This window comes from Euleptes europaea, chromosome 8, assembly GCF_029931775.1.
Source record: "Euleptes europaea isolate rEulEur1 chromosome 8, rEulEur1.hap1, whole genome shotgun sequence".
Taxonomy (NCBI): Eukaryota; Metazoa; Chordata; class Lepidosauria; order Squamata; family Sphaerodactylidae; genus Euleptes; species Euleptes europaea.
The window spans coordinates 31,915,098-31,930,724 of record NC_079319.1 but is presented as its reverse complement, the minus strand read 5'-3'; positions in this window follow the sequence as shown (position 1 = coordinate 31,930,724).

Sequence of the window (15,627 nt, the reverse complement as noted above, 5' to 3'; positions counted from 1 at the left end):
GGGGGGAGACGTGCTGCAATAACGTCACTTCCGGGTTTACCCTGGAAGTGATGGGGACACTCTAGCACAATTCTAAAAACGTAGAGGTTTTGGAGGAATGTGCTAGAGCATCCCTGTCACTTCCTGGATTCCATGGAGTTTCTGAGAAATATGTGGTGCGCGTGCTGGGTGCTTGGGGATCAACCAGTAGCAATGGGGCACCTGGCAACCCTAGGGTGGAGAGATGAAAAGGCAAGGCAGGCAGGTGAGTGTGCAAAGAAAGAGTGAAGGAAGCATGGGTAGGCAGAAAGAAGGGGGAAACCTGGTGGAGGGAGAAAGGAAGATGGAGAGACCAGAGCCAGAGCAAGAGAGGGGCAAATTTTACGACAGTGAGGAAGAGGACTTCCCCACAAAACTTTGCAGCTTCCTTTCCTGTATTAACTAATACTAATAATTGTGGCTCGTTTTCTCACTCATTATATAACAATAACAAATAGGGCATTTTTCATTAATGTTAAAGCATATCTCTAATAATCATTAGTGAACTCATATGGTTAAGTATACAGTCAGTCAGTCAATCTTTTTTAAAACCCAGTCAGTCTTTTTTAAAACCATATCTCTACATCTCTTCATGATGCTTGCACTAAATTATAGCTTTTCTTCACAAAGTTGCTCCCTAGTTTGTACTGTGGTTCGCATCATCCAAAGCTTCAGATTTGCTACATGGGGAAAAAATATCAAGTGACTGTCACCTTGCATATTCTGTAACTTGTCATGAAAAGTGGCAGCATTAATAGCTGCAATTTAAAATCTTGAAGCTCCTGAAAACAAGATAATGATTATGTTTGAAATTATTGAGGTATAACATTTCCTATGAGCTTTTGAAAAGAGCTAGTATTCCTAAAATGGCAGAGCCTGCCTTTCTTAGGTTGAAATCAATGATGCATATTTTAAAAAGTTGTTCCTCTTTAAAAAGCTAATAGTATGGGGTATCTGGTTTTGATTTTCAAAACTTAGTGGAGGTTGATGGGTTTAAGGTGTTAAGTGACTCTTCCCACATGGCCTGTACAGCCATGCTCAGTTGATTTAACAGATGGGTAGGTATACATAGAGTTGACAACCTCCAGGTACTGGCAGGAGATCTCCTGCTATTACAACTGATCTCCAGCCGATAGAGATCAGTTCATCTGGAGAAAATGGCCACTTTGGCAATTGGATGCTATGGCATTGAAGTCTCTCTCCCCAAATCTCGCCCTCCTCAGGCTCCACCCCAAAAACCTCCCGCCAGTGCCCAAGAGGGACCTGGCAACCCTAGGTATACATGATCATTGCTGCCTCTGGTTGTACCTTTAGTTGTTTCAGGAGAATCTAGGGAAAAAAGAAAACCGACAGCCAGTACAGGCAACCCTCCCCTTGCCATGCATGGGGAATGTGAGGGAAGGGAGAACAGGCATGAACTCACTGGTCCCACCCCCACCTCCATGAAGTCACCAATGGTGAACCTGGCACCTCATTAAATGGTGAACCTTGCACCTCATTAAAGTACCCAATGATTGCATGAAGATGGGGGTAGGGCCAGTGTGCTTGTGCCCATTCTCTCTTCCCATATGTTCAGTTAGTGCACCCGGGGTGGGGCTGTCATCTGTACAGGAATTGTGAGTAGCACAAACCAAACAGGTACAAGAAGTGGGAAAATAGCAGTTATTTCTAAGGGCTCTCTAACGTACTGAATTTTTCACATTCCAGAATACAACACAACTTGTGATCCACCAAGCCAGATATTGGCCACGTGTTTTGATTTGTTTAGTACTGACAATAGGGTTGCCAGGTCCCTCTTCACCACCGGTGGGAGGTTTTTGGGGCAGAGCCTGGGAAGGATGGGGTTTGGGGAGGGGAGGGATTTTAATGCCATAGAGTCCAATTGCCAAAGCGGCCATTTTCTCCAGGTGAACTGATCTCTTATCAGCTGGAGATCAGTTGTAATAGTAGGAGATCTCCACCTAGTACCTGGAGATTGGTAACCCTGACCCATTATTCAGTTCCAGGTGGGCACCACATAACAAGTTTGTTGAGTATCTACTAGGCTGTTACATATGGTTGTTGTGTTACCATAATTGATTGTTGGTGGGCCATAATTTGTGCAGTGTATTCAAATGATCATTTTCTTTCCCATTGTATTTGAGTGGGAGATGTGTTTTATCATGTTTTAAACCAGCAATCGTAAAGGGCCTAAACATGTTGGCTTTCGGTCATTCAAAAGCTGACCCATAAGTTGATTTCCTCTGATAGCTAAAGCCTCTTCCATAATCAGAAGTGCTGTTGTTTGCTAAGCAACTTTGTTGGTGGATTCCAGTCCCTTACAAATATCCTTAATGGTGAAAAAGGAGTATTAAATTTTGCCTTGCTTCAGATTACACTCATTTTGTAATTCGCCAAATGACATTTCTCCTAATTGAGGATAAATGAGCTAGTTTAATACCTCCCAGAAACATGGAACATATTAAGATCCTTGGCACAAGTCAGAAAGCTAATTAGAATTCATTGTCTTCCAGAAAGCTGTTGGGAGCCCAAACCATAGGACTCCGAAATAGCAGACTACATAATGTCATTATTGGATGTGTTTTTTTCTTTAGGAAGTTATTAAATGCCAGTGATATATCTAACTTTATTAACAAAATATTAATATAATGACTCTAGTTATTATTGTCCTTTTGGTGATGAATATGTTGAACTTTGTGTTTGATCTCCAAAGTATCATTAAGATCTTACACTACTTAACACTTTTCCTCTTCAAGCAAATTTCCAATAGACTGAACAGGGAATAAACAAAAAAATAGACCATCACAGAGGAAATTCATGCTGAATAAACAGGCTAAATTGAGGTTTAAGGAAGCACCACTCGCACAACAAGGTACTAGTTCTCGTATGCATCACTGACATTCTGTGCCATCTTTTCAAAGTGTGAGAGATACGTTCAAAGTGAATTGAGATTCGCTCATAAGACACATAACAAGCCAACTATAAGATCTAATAATGTGCTGCAAGTATACCTAGGAGAGGGTTGAAGGGCTCTGATGGTTATGCAAGGCTGCTCTAGAAACATGTAAGAACATTTGCTCTGTGCTTTCATGAGTGGGCTAAATGCGAAACAAGAGAGAGGCCTGAAACTCGTGGATCCATTCCACTAACAGTGGCACTTTCCTCCAGTGCAAGGGGTCTTTTGCCAGACAACAGGCTCTTCGACCAGTATAATAGCCTCTTGCCTTGGCAGAGGGCTCCATGTGTCAGAGGAAACTGCCACTACTATGGAACAATCTAAGGATCTATCCTTTTGTATTTCTTGTTACATATGCAGCACTCAAGGAGTTGGACCCAGACCAAAGAGGAGATTTCCAACACTTCCCCCTTTCTGCTGCAGACCTGCTTTGGGGTCCCCTATAGCGCTGTTGGGAAAAAAATTCAGTAAAATTCGGATTCAGCAAAATTCGTCCCGTTTTGATTTGGGAAATGCCAAAGTCCAAACTCCCCCAATTCGGATCCATGCAATTCAGCACGAGATTCAAAGTTCGGGGGGAAATTCGGCCATTTAAAGCCATTACAAACACGTTTGCGCCTTTCCACGGCTCCAGGGGGGCATGTTTGGAGGGAGCTTGAGATCCATTCTACCATTGGAAAAGTTAATCTAGGTCCAACCCAACAAAAGTTAGTCTAGGTCCAACCCAACAAATACAAAGGAAAGGAATGCCAGTGGACAGAACATTTCAGCGTACCTTGAGGGGAACCTTCTTGCAAGAACCCCAAGTTTGGTGATGATTGGGGCAGGGGGTCCCACGTTATGGGGTCCGGAAGGGGTCCCCCCCTCCGCCTATTAAAACTAATAGAAATAAATACACCATTTGGACTCGGAGTTTGCAAAACCATGCAAAGCAACATGTGACGCGACCTTGGGAGTTTGCAAGCCATGGAAAGAGACAGAGGCACGCTAGCTATGCATAAGGAGCAGGTGGGGGTGGAATTTCCCCTTTTGCATCGGACTCGGGAGTCGGGAGTCTCAGGACCAGGCAAATGATTTGTTTAAGTCACAATTTGAAAAAACTTTAAAACTTTAAAAGCAGAACACACACTCCCGCAGAGGCGAGTGGGCACACACCCTCTGCAGAATGGGCAAAGCCCCCCCTCAAACTAGTACAGCTTGGCACAACCCCAAATAGGAAAAAACCAAGGAGGAGGAGGTGCAGGTTCCGAGCGGAGAGAGACTCGCTAGCCCCAGCGCAGACTCAACTTTAAAACTTTAAAAGCAGAACACACACTCCCGCAGAGGCGAGCAGGCACACACCCTCTGCAGAACGGGTGAACCCCCCCCCCCTCAAACCAGTATGGATCGGCTCAACCCCAAACAGGAAAAAACCAAGGAGGAGGAGGCACATACATCTCAGCAGAACAGGAAAAGGCCCCCTTTGGCTTCCCCCACCCACCCACAGAAATTGCTCCCCACACACACACACACAGACTCTGCTTCCTCCCTACACACACACACAGGAGAAAAGGTATAGAGAAAAAACCCCAAAATCAAACTGTGTGGATGTCTTCCAGCAGGAGCATGGAGGAGAAGTAAATCCAATCCTATTCCGGTAAGCACCAGCAGCTTGGCCCAGTCAGGAATCGCCACCGCCACCAAATTGGAAGGCAATTAATACAGTCGGGATGGGGGGGGGAGACGGGAGTTTTTCGACTCTTCTTCTAGCCATTTCAAAAGTGAGAATCCCTGCTCTGATTGGCCAGGAGAAGACCCAGCTTGGCCACCATTGGCCGCGGGAGAATGCTGCTTACTAACTGAAGGTTATGCTGCTGATTCTGAGCCCCTGAATTTGCCAAATTTATTTGGCGCACCCCTAACTCACCGAATTCGGCTCATCGTTTTCCCGCCTTTTTTTAAATTCGGTTCCATCCGAACTGAAAATTGCTGAATCAAGGGAAATTCGGCTGGTTTTTGGTTCAGGATGAACCAAATCGACAGCCCTAGTCCCCTATCCCCCAGCAGCAGCATTTCCTGAAGTTTAGGAAGCCACACTGGAAAGAAGAAGAAAGGAAAGATCCATTCTACCATTGGAAAAGTTAGTCTAGGTCCAACCCAACAAATACAAAGGAAAGGAATGCCAGTGGACAGAACATTTGCAACTGCTCACCCACAAGATCACAACTTGCTGGTTCACAACCAACTTCTTGACCCCCAAGATCTAAGTATGGGATTGGATCTGGACTGGCTTTTGGAGAAATGTGTTATTTTATTCTAGAAAAACACAATACATTTTATTTTCAAAATGGAAAGTAAAATGTGGTCTTTAAAATGCCATTAAAATGTAATGGAAAAAAATTATAAGGAAGATGGGTTCAAAAGCAATTTTGAGGCCTGGATTTATTGCAATATTGTGAGTTTGTAAATGAATGGGAGGGCAGGAGAAAATGAGACTTGGCATGTTTAGATCTCAAAAAAACTATTTCATGCTAAAAATGCCTTCAGATTTTTCTCACGATGTGCCTCACTTCTTTTTTATTCTTGCCCTAAATTTTTTAGGCCCTACTATACAAAATTTTATGCCCCAATAAAATCTGTTAGCCTTTAAATAGCCACAAGACTCCCTTTATTGTTTCCCCATAGAATAAATGTATTATACAGCTTTCTGTTCTCTAATTTCATGAAACCACCCCCATCTTTTATCCCAATTCATATTCCCAGCTGAAATAAATAATTCATTAAACTAATTAAGAAAATGGTAACATGAAGCCATTACCTGTTTAAGTAGCACTGTAGTTTACAAGTATTTATTAAGAAAAGTAAGCTGGGAGCATTACTTGACCAGTTAATCTTTGAAATATTCATTTTTTAAGCAAACAGATTTGGTTCATATTAGCAATTCAGCTGGAATGGAGTTCAATTATAATGTTGTTAGCAATTCAAATTAGATTCAAATTTGTGTAGTGTACAATTAATTTTAACCTCAGAAGATTGATTGGTGTGTTTGGAATATTAAGTGAATGTAACAATACTTGTTTAAAATCTTTAAAAAAGTTTGATACTTAATGAATAGTCTTACATGACTGCTAGTCTAGCTGCTACCTAACAGCCCACAGGTCTGTGGAAATAAACAGAGCATACTTCAGGATCCCCCCAAGAGCAGGGATGCTGGAAGCCACTGCAGGCCCCTGTATGAAGATTCTATCTATCTTCCCCCACAATTCAGATCCCACCAAAACTTTACATGAAAGCAATCACATGATTCCATGGGCACTTGGGGTGACCAGGGACCAAGGATTTTCCCCCTTCCTAGTCTTGCCTTTTGGCAGCCCTGACAAGATAAGCAGTGGACTGTCATAAGTAAAGAGAGATGAAGGAGATTTGTGCAAATAGGCTCAATTTATTTGTTATTTATTAATTATTTATTTTATTCAATTTATAATCCATCCTCCAGAGCCAGTGTTGGGCTCAGGGTGATTCACATAAATATAAATTATATCATAAAACACAATGAAACTATTAAAACAAAGGTTAAAACCATTATTCTCCAAGGTATGGCCAGCACTGTGAATAAGGTACATGTGCGTGTGTTTCTCCCCATTCTCCTAATCTCCTTCCTCCTCTCTGGTATGAAGTTCCCTCTGTATTTTTTGTTATCACAAACTATGGCTTACTGAGAAATCTGAACTGAAAACTATGACAAGTATATCCAAAACCAATAACCATGATTTCTCTTCCAAAACTATGGATTAAAGTGAGTTTTATATTTGGAGAGCAAACAATAACCATAGTTTGCTAATTTGGATGTCTTGGCAATTTATGGTTAGCATGATACAGAATTTGCCATGAAAAGACGTGGTAAGAAGAAAGAAGTACACAACCTTGTCTCTGACCTGGATGGCCCAGGCTAGCCTGATCTCGTCAGATCTCAGAAGCTAAGCAGGGTCGGCCCTGGTTAGTATTTGGATGGGAGACTACCAAGGAATACCAGGGCTGCTGTGCAAAGGAAGGTACTGACAAACCACCTCTGTTAGTCTCTTGCCATGAAAACCCCAAAAGGGGTCACCATAAGTCAGCTACGACTTGGCGGCACTTTACACATGACACACACACGACCTTGTGGCTTATTTAATGTGAATCCAAATCATGGTTTGTTTAGTGAGGACCCAAATCATGAACATAAGAAAAGCCATCCTGGATCAGACCAAGGCCCATCAAGCCCAGCAGTCTGTTCACACAATGGCCAACCAGGTGCCTCTAGGAAGTCCACAGACAAGATGATTACAGCAGCATCCTGCCTGTGTTTCACGTGTTTTTGACGCAGAGGCAGGCAATGGCAAAACACTTCTGATCGTCTCTAGCCTTGAAAACCTTATGGGATAGCCATAAATCAACTGTAAGTTGACAGCAAAAATAGATAGATAGATTATAATATATGTTATTATTACTGTTTTTGTTATTATCAAAAATGGAGTGGAAGTAACTATAACTCATTGCAAAACTGAACTTCCTCTCTTTGCATACTGGCTTTCAGATTTCTGTATCTGCACTTCTCACTTGTCTTCATTTTTACAAAAACATACTATTTTTTTATCTTGCCATTCAAAACAAATTTTAATGTCCTGATAAACATATCTCCATAAACATTCTTATGCTATGAATCACTGATATGTTTTGTTGCAGTCTACTAAGTTATTTAAAACTGGATTGTTTATAAAGGTACTGAAGGTCTCTACAAGAAGTAACAATACCTCTAGCTCAGCCAAGACTTCTATGCATTCATATGAGTTGAATACAAAGAAGACCATCCTTCAGGAAAAGGCTCCTTTTTTTCACTGACATCAATTTCAGTTTCTTAAATATTTCTGCACAGAGACATCCAGAAGTTTTTGTGATAGATATCCTTCTAGAATAAATTATTTGCAACAAGTATCATAGACACACACACCCAATCTAGAAAAGTGCACACTGCTCTAAGTGAGGATTTCTGCACCAAACAGTTAGCACTATCAGCAATAACAGTATCCACTGTTTATCTACTATTGGTCCCTTGTCCTCCAAAAAAACTGTCAAAATAACAATGTTTGCCATTAATCTAGAAATTAAAGAGCTAGATGTTCCATTCTATATTTGAACTACAATTCTGCTTTTCCATGTGTGTCTTTCTATATCCTTTCAATGATTCACTGCAAATTTCTGTAAATATTGTTTGTGTGAATGCACACAGGATGCCCATTTCAACAGGATTTTATGCATACTGTGTACCTATTCAATACAAGGTGCAATCTGTCCTTTCATAATTATAATGGGTTGGATCCAATGCAGGATTTCTGTGGGTCCAAGCACTTTCACCCATATAGCATGACTTTCATGACCCCTCCCTTACACAGTAGCCTGAAATGCCCCCTGAAATCCTGCTCCTGGAGGGGAGAAACCCCCCCCCCCGGAAACAGGATTTTAGGGGTATTTTGGACTGCCATGGGAGGCATTTTTTAGGTTGCAAAATCACACTCCTTGAATAGAAGCCCTTGCATCCTTGGAGACACTGTGCTGTATCCAACCCCATCATGTATCCAAATGCATGTCCTCACCTGTCAAAAGTTTAGGACACACCAACAGTATCTGGTGGAGAGGAGACGTATACATTTTCTAAATAAATAATGGACAACTTTTTCTCTCTACTGGATTAGAACAACATATCATGAAAATAATTCATATTAGGAAGGAATCATCTCACTAATCAGTCTGTATCTCTTCTTTAGACCTTGTGAAGACTTGACCTATAACCTCATGTTTCAAAATTCATATTTCAAGTATTGCTTTTTCTAATGTTAACATGTCCTCAGAATCAGTCAGACTCCTGGGTCTTCTTGCCAGAGGAAGTCATTCCATATAGTATTTTATTCATTCTGAACTGCTCTGTTATAATGGGTGTGCATTTTCTGCTCTTTGACTTTGAAGAAGGACATGCACAAGAAACAAAAATTAATCCCATGTGAAACAAAGGAATTCCGTGTAAAAATAAACAAATGAAGGCTGATACAAAGCTTCTTAAGCATAAGTCATGCTTAATAGAATCCATGACATTGACTGCCTTGCAGAGGAGGTTTATTACTACAGGCTCTGTCAGCTTGAACACCAGAAGCGAGCTGAAAAGCTTCAGCCCAAGTGCAGCCAAAGTCAAAAGCAGAAGACACTGTGGCATGAGAGAAGGGAGATATATTCCTCAGCACTGGAGGGCATTTCTGCTCTTATAGATGAGAAAATCCTTCAAGGAGAAGTGGTTTAACTTCCAAAGGACATATGTAGCCCATCGATGTCACTAGTGAAAGAAACTGGAGGGCTGGAACATTTTGCAGGAACATATTGCAGGAACATTTGCTCCACAGCACCCAGAAGCTAAATTCTTTACAAAATATGAAAGTGCTATGTAGAAAGATGTGATGGTTTAACACCAAAATATAATCAAGAAAGCCATGGTACAAACACTGATTAGAAGGACGTGAATGTTGACATACGGGCTTCATTGTTTGCTCTGCCCAAGGAGACTGTAAATGTTGACATATGGCCTCTTTCAGACACTTTGCCTTTGAAGCCTATTCTGAAGAGAAAGCCTTTGGTTTTAGTACTGAAGTCATTTTGGCACAGCTTATTGTACAGTCATTGTCACAAACAATGGCTTGGATATTATAGAGCACGAACAAAAGACTGTCCCCTTTCCCCAGCAGCCCCTGTGTTCTCCTCAAAAAAAACTGATGCTGGACCCTCATAGACAAAAAGCCATGCATTCTAAGGAGCTGCAGTGAGGGGTGCAGGTAAAATGCCTCCCTTGTCTTCTCTGTCAGTGGAAATTCTGTCAGCAGCAGCCTAGTTTTTTCTCCTTAGTGAAGCCCTCCCAGTCTCGTGGCTTTTAGTCTATTACTGCATGTGAAAAAAATCATAGTCCTGGTCCATTTCAAATATAACATAGTTGACGAATCTGAGCCTGGGCTGATATTACAAGCCAGTGCATTGCAGACAACTCTTAAAAGAATAAGATTATCACATGCTTACTACAGTCATTGGTCTGGAACATTATTGCTCGTGTGTTGGAATTTGGAGTGGTAACAGTACATTGAATGGTACCATAGATATTGCATACCACAATGCTACAATTGCTAAAGCAAACAGTGGAAGTGACTCTCAAATTGAGATGCTATGTCACTCATAAACCATGGGTGTGGAAATGAGCTTCGGTGGCTTGCAATGCTTATTCACCTTCAACATGAATGTGAGCAATATAAGCCTGGATTCTTCTCCAGCTAGGGTTGCTAGATCTCCCCTGGCCACCGGCAAGGAGATAGGAAGGGGAAGGCTTGCCAGATCCAGGTTGGGAAACTCCTGGAGATTTGGAGATGGAGCCAGGGGAGGACAGGGACCTCAGTGGGGTGCAATGCCATAGAGTCCACCCTCCAAAGCATCCATTTTCTCCAGGGAACTGGTCTCTATAGTCTGGAGATGAGCTGTAATTCCGAGGGATCCCCAGGACCTATCTGGAGGCTAGCATTCGTATCTCCAACTCAAATTGCATATCCAAATCATAGAATAATCCACTTCTCCTCCTGCTTCATGCTAATGTATGAACTGCTTTCTCCTGGCATCAGATCACGAAGTTAACTTTTCTGGAGGAAATCCAAAAAGCAAAATTTATTGCAGTGACTTGAGCAAGCATTGAACATAATTCTTTGTTCAAACCAGTGAGAGCATGCGGATTTTCAGTTTCTGAGTATGAAATTTTACAGTTTAACACAGAAGCTGACCTCTTTGGGCATGGTTAAGATATTTAAAATAATTCCACATCTACAATTGAATGAACTGATGTGAAAGTGGTTTTATATATGCACTTTTATAGAAGATTATAAAATTAAAAATAGACTGTTTCACTTATCTTTAGTTTATGCAGCTTCAATAAAGAAAAAAAGCCTAATGAATTATTTATGGTGTGATACCACTTGGCTTGAATTAGCTGTTGAATGTTTTGAGATAATTGGAGGCCATGAAGGGAAGAAAACCCCAAAATATGATGCGGAAATATGATGATTTTGTTTATAATTGCTGGGGAAACTCTACCCTCTTGCTGATATTGCATTCTCTGCAAATCTAACACTTGCATTGCTAAACAGCTCAATTGTGACTTATTCCATTCTCTTGCATTAAGCTCTGCATTCCACATTCTTCCAGTTAATTACTACATATTGTTGTGCACTGTATTTATGTTGATATGCACATTTGGATTTGGATTTTAGTTGCACTGCATAAATATGTCCTTGATACCCACTGCTACCTTTACTGCCATAATACTTCAGTAATGATAATACCTATATAAATATGTATGTCCTGACCTGGATAGCCCAGGCTAGCCTGATCTCGACAGATCTCAGAAGCTAAGCAGGGTTGGCCCTGGTTAGTAGTTGGATGGCAACTACCAAGGAATACCAGGGTCATGATGCAGAGGCAGGCAATGGCAAACCACCTCTGAACATCTCTTGCCTTGAAAACCCTACAGGGTTGCTGTAAGTCGGCTGCAACTTGAAAGCAAAAAAATAAATAAAAAATTGGGTCACGTCAACAGAGAAGGGGTGTAAATAATATGTACGTAGTTCTATTCTGCAACATGGACAATTCACATTGCAACAACATATTCCTGGGAGGATTCTTATTGAGGTAGCATTTGAGTAAATCCCTAAATAAATAGTATTGTGTTAGGTAATTAGCAAAAACCTATTGGGTCTGAATAGTATAGTTTTGACAATTCAGAATTGCTGGTGACCATATTGAAATTCACTAGGCTGTCGACAAATCTACATTTATTGTTGACCAGGAAGTTTCCATTATTGCGAGACCCTGTCAGTGAGACTAATATATTCTCATAATATCTGCATCCTTTTTATTAACTGGATCTACAGAAGTGAACCAATACACAAGTTCTTATATCATTGTAAAAGCTGTCATTCCAAAGCAATACAAATAATGAACACTGTTGTACATTCAAGGGAAGTCAGACTTCACACAGCCATTAATCAATTTCATTGATACAGCCGCATCCCAAACCAGTACAATCATTGCTGCAGGAATGAGCAGGAGTGATATCTTTTTCCCTGCTTAATAAGAGACCATTATTTTAGCTGTTTTGAGAAGATTCATTACTAGTCCCAAATTATCCTTATTAACAATTTATTTTAAATGAAATACACTCATGGGCTCATCTTGTGTACTTATTCCTGTCAGCTCCTCTATATTATGTAATATTAATTTTTAAAAATTCCATTTTACACAGTTAAAAAAAAATGAATAAAACACTCCTTAGAGCATCTGCACCTCCAACAATTGCCACTGCTTTAACCATTTGTTTTAAATAATATGGGGTTAATTATCACTGGTAACTTTTAGATAAATTCCCTCATTTCACATGTAAGTTCTCTAAACGTTTATTCCGTTCCCACTTCCACACATCACCTAAAATTGCCATATCCAAGTAATTGTCCTATTTTTTAAAGAAGTTCTATCCTAGTCTTTTTCTAGCAATATCTGCTTTTAACCAAATCATCCTTTGTAGTCTGACAAATTATTATTTTGGTGTGTATTGAACATAACTGTATGATTGCCAATGAAAATATTGTAGACCTGCTAGTAATACCATTGAATCATGTTCAGATGAAGATTCCATATTCCAGTGGAGATATAGAATATTTCAGAAAGAAAATCTACTTTTATGATTCTGGATCAGCAGAACCTGAACTATATTTTGGCAAAGAAAATGAGAAGCCTGAGGAGGGCAGGGTTTGGGGAGGGGGAGGGACTTCAATGACATTAGAGTCCAATTGCCAAAGTGGCCGTTTTCTCCAGGAGAACTGATCTCTGTCACCTGGAGGTCAGTTGTAATAGTAGGAGATCTCCACCCACCACCTGGAGGTTGGCAACCCTACTGATAAGTGACTTGTTTCAAAGTGAAAGATTCTATGGGGAAAGAAAGATATGTGAAAGATCCTCTTGCAGACCACCCTATGAACCTCACTATCCTATCAAGCACAATCCAATGAAGAATGGAGGTAGCTTAGCAAGCAGGGCCAAACTGGCACCCTCTGAAGTGCCATGCAGACAAGCATTAGCTGTAGTGGTATTTTCACTGTTTGTGCTTCTCCAGCTAACCCCACTGTACAAATGTAAAATCCTTCTATTGTCCTAGAATATGCTGCTGAGCAAGTCTGAGCCAGAACTGACCACTGACTTTCATCTTTCTGATATCAAATTGGAACCCGTGAGGCTTCCTTTCAGTCTGCTGTTTTTCACTTCAGAGGCACCATCTCGTCCCCGATAAATGAAAATAACCCCCGCTGATTTACGTCCTACCCAAGATGTGTGCCCAGAATCACAGACATGTAATAAACTAGGTACAGCCACATAAATAAAGGTCTACTTTCTTTGACCGGGGGGGTGGGGGCGTGGAAGCACAGTACATTTTTCGAGACGCAGGAAACCCCATGTAGGCAATTTAAAATGGCACTATTCTAAACTTTTTACTCAAAAAATCCCAGCTGTATTTATACACAAATATTTAACTGAAGCAAAGCTTAAAAACAGATTTAGGTTGAAAAGGAATTTCTAAAATATTTCATTTATGTAAAAGTTTAATAAACACAGTTACATGACATGTAGTTCAGCAGCCTGAAGGCGATGCTTTCCCCACTATAATGTCTACCAGCTAGCTGATCAGTCTCATCTGGAAGCAGATATATACTAGAAGTGTGTTGCCAAAATGCCTCCAGGAAAGAAGAGTTTGATTAATCAGATGGCTTTGCATCTGAAATGGAGTATTGGAGCACTTTGTCACCTCCTTAAAATGGCAGACAGCTCATACAAATTGTTATTTCAAACCCAGTGGCTGTTTCATGGATGCTACGGATGTCTCTCCATGTAAACCGCATGTGACACACAAATGACTCTAATTGTTATTAGCGAAGTGCATTTGGTAATTAACAAAGCAAAACCTAAAATGAATCCCCTCTACTTATTCAATACATTTCATGTGACTAATCTGATCACCAAAAATGACAATTGGCAACAGTTCCCCAAAATTCCAGATGTACCATTCATTCTGACATCTAACTGATAGCTTTTCCGTTATAGAAGGGAAGAGAAGGCAAGAGGGAAGGCATTTTAGGAGATGTTTCTTCTGAAGAGTATAATCTCCATAGGCTGTTCTCAGCATGGGAAATGACATGCAGCCTCCTGTTCATGGTCTATTTTCGACAAGTGCACATACTAGGAAAGCCAAACCATGTTCCCTCCAGTGCCTGCCACTCCAGAGTATTTTTCTTCCAGCCTGGCTGACTCCTGGTGTTAAAGCCTAGCTCAGAGAAAACCTCCTATAATCAGGCACCATCCCTCCCAGGAAAGGCAACACAACTCACTTAGCATTTCTCTAATCCCTGTACCTTCTATGCAAATAAGAATTTTAATGGGCTGTAAAGTTTGGATCCTTTCTCTAAATCTTCCTGAAATTTAGCACAGAGGATCCCTTGCATTATACATAGATTGCCCAAGGCACCCGTTCAAAGAAGACACAAGACAACAGCTTGGGTTTAACTAGTTTATTTAATTAATTAAACTGATCTGCATCACTTAAATATGCTAACATATTTAAATTGGTGGGCTGTGCTAAGGCAGCTTGCCCTTGGCTTCCTTTTCTGGCAGACTTACCCTGATGCCAAACATAGCCAGCATCTTCTGTGGGCTTTGTTTATTACCATCTGTGCACAGTATGCTGTGCACAGTATCCCCTCACCGGATGCACCACACAGCCACTACCAGGTTTGGACTAGAGTTGCCAGGTCCTTCTTCACCACCGGCGGGACGTTTTTGGGGCGGAGCCTGAGGAGAGCAGGGTTTGGGGAGAGGAGGGACTTCAATCCCATAGAGTCCAATTGCCAATGCAGCCATTTTCTCCAGGTGAACTGATCTCTATTGGCTGTCAATGAGTTGTAATAGCAGGAGATCTCCAACTAGTAACTGGAGGTTACTACAAAAAAGAACCAGTACTACTCAATACATACAAAATCTATTCAATACTAAGTGCAAACATGAGAGACGATCAAAACACGACAGGTTACAACAATAAACACGATATATACAAGGTGAGTAAAAAAGCAGTAAACTGCAAACTGTATAATACAAGCATAATAGCTATCTCCAAAGGGCTAGACGTCAGTCCAATGTACAAAAGGAAGAAGAGCAGGATCTTCTTATCCAAAAGTAGACAGTCACTCCAAAGTAGGTAGCAGAAGTGTCCAAAAGGGATGGCAAAGAGGAAACGCTATTCCGGATATCCTGTAGCGCTTTCACCAAAGCATAGCTTCATCAGCCTCAGTTCAAAGGAACTCATATACTTGGGAGGTTAACAATCTTGTTAATTATCCAGGTACTAACCAAGTTTCACAGTCTAACTATGACTTTGAAATATTAGCAGCCCAATTCTTTTGTGGGAGCTTAAAACAAATAACATGAAAAATTGCAAATACTTTATTTAAAAAATACTAAAAACTTACATATTCTAAGAATCATTCTCCTATTTGGTTAGGACCTGGATAATTAAC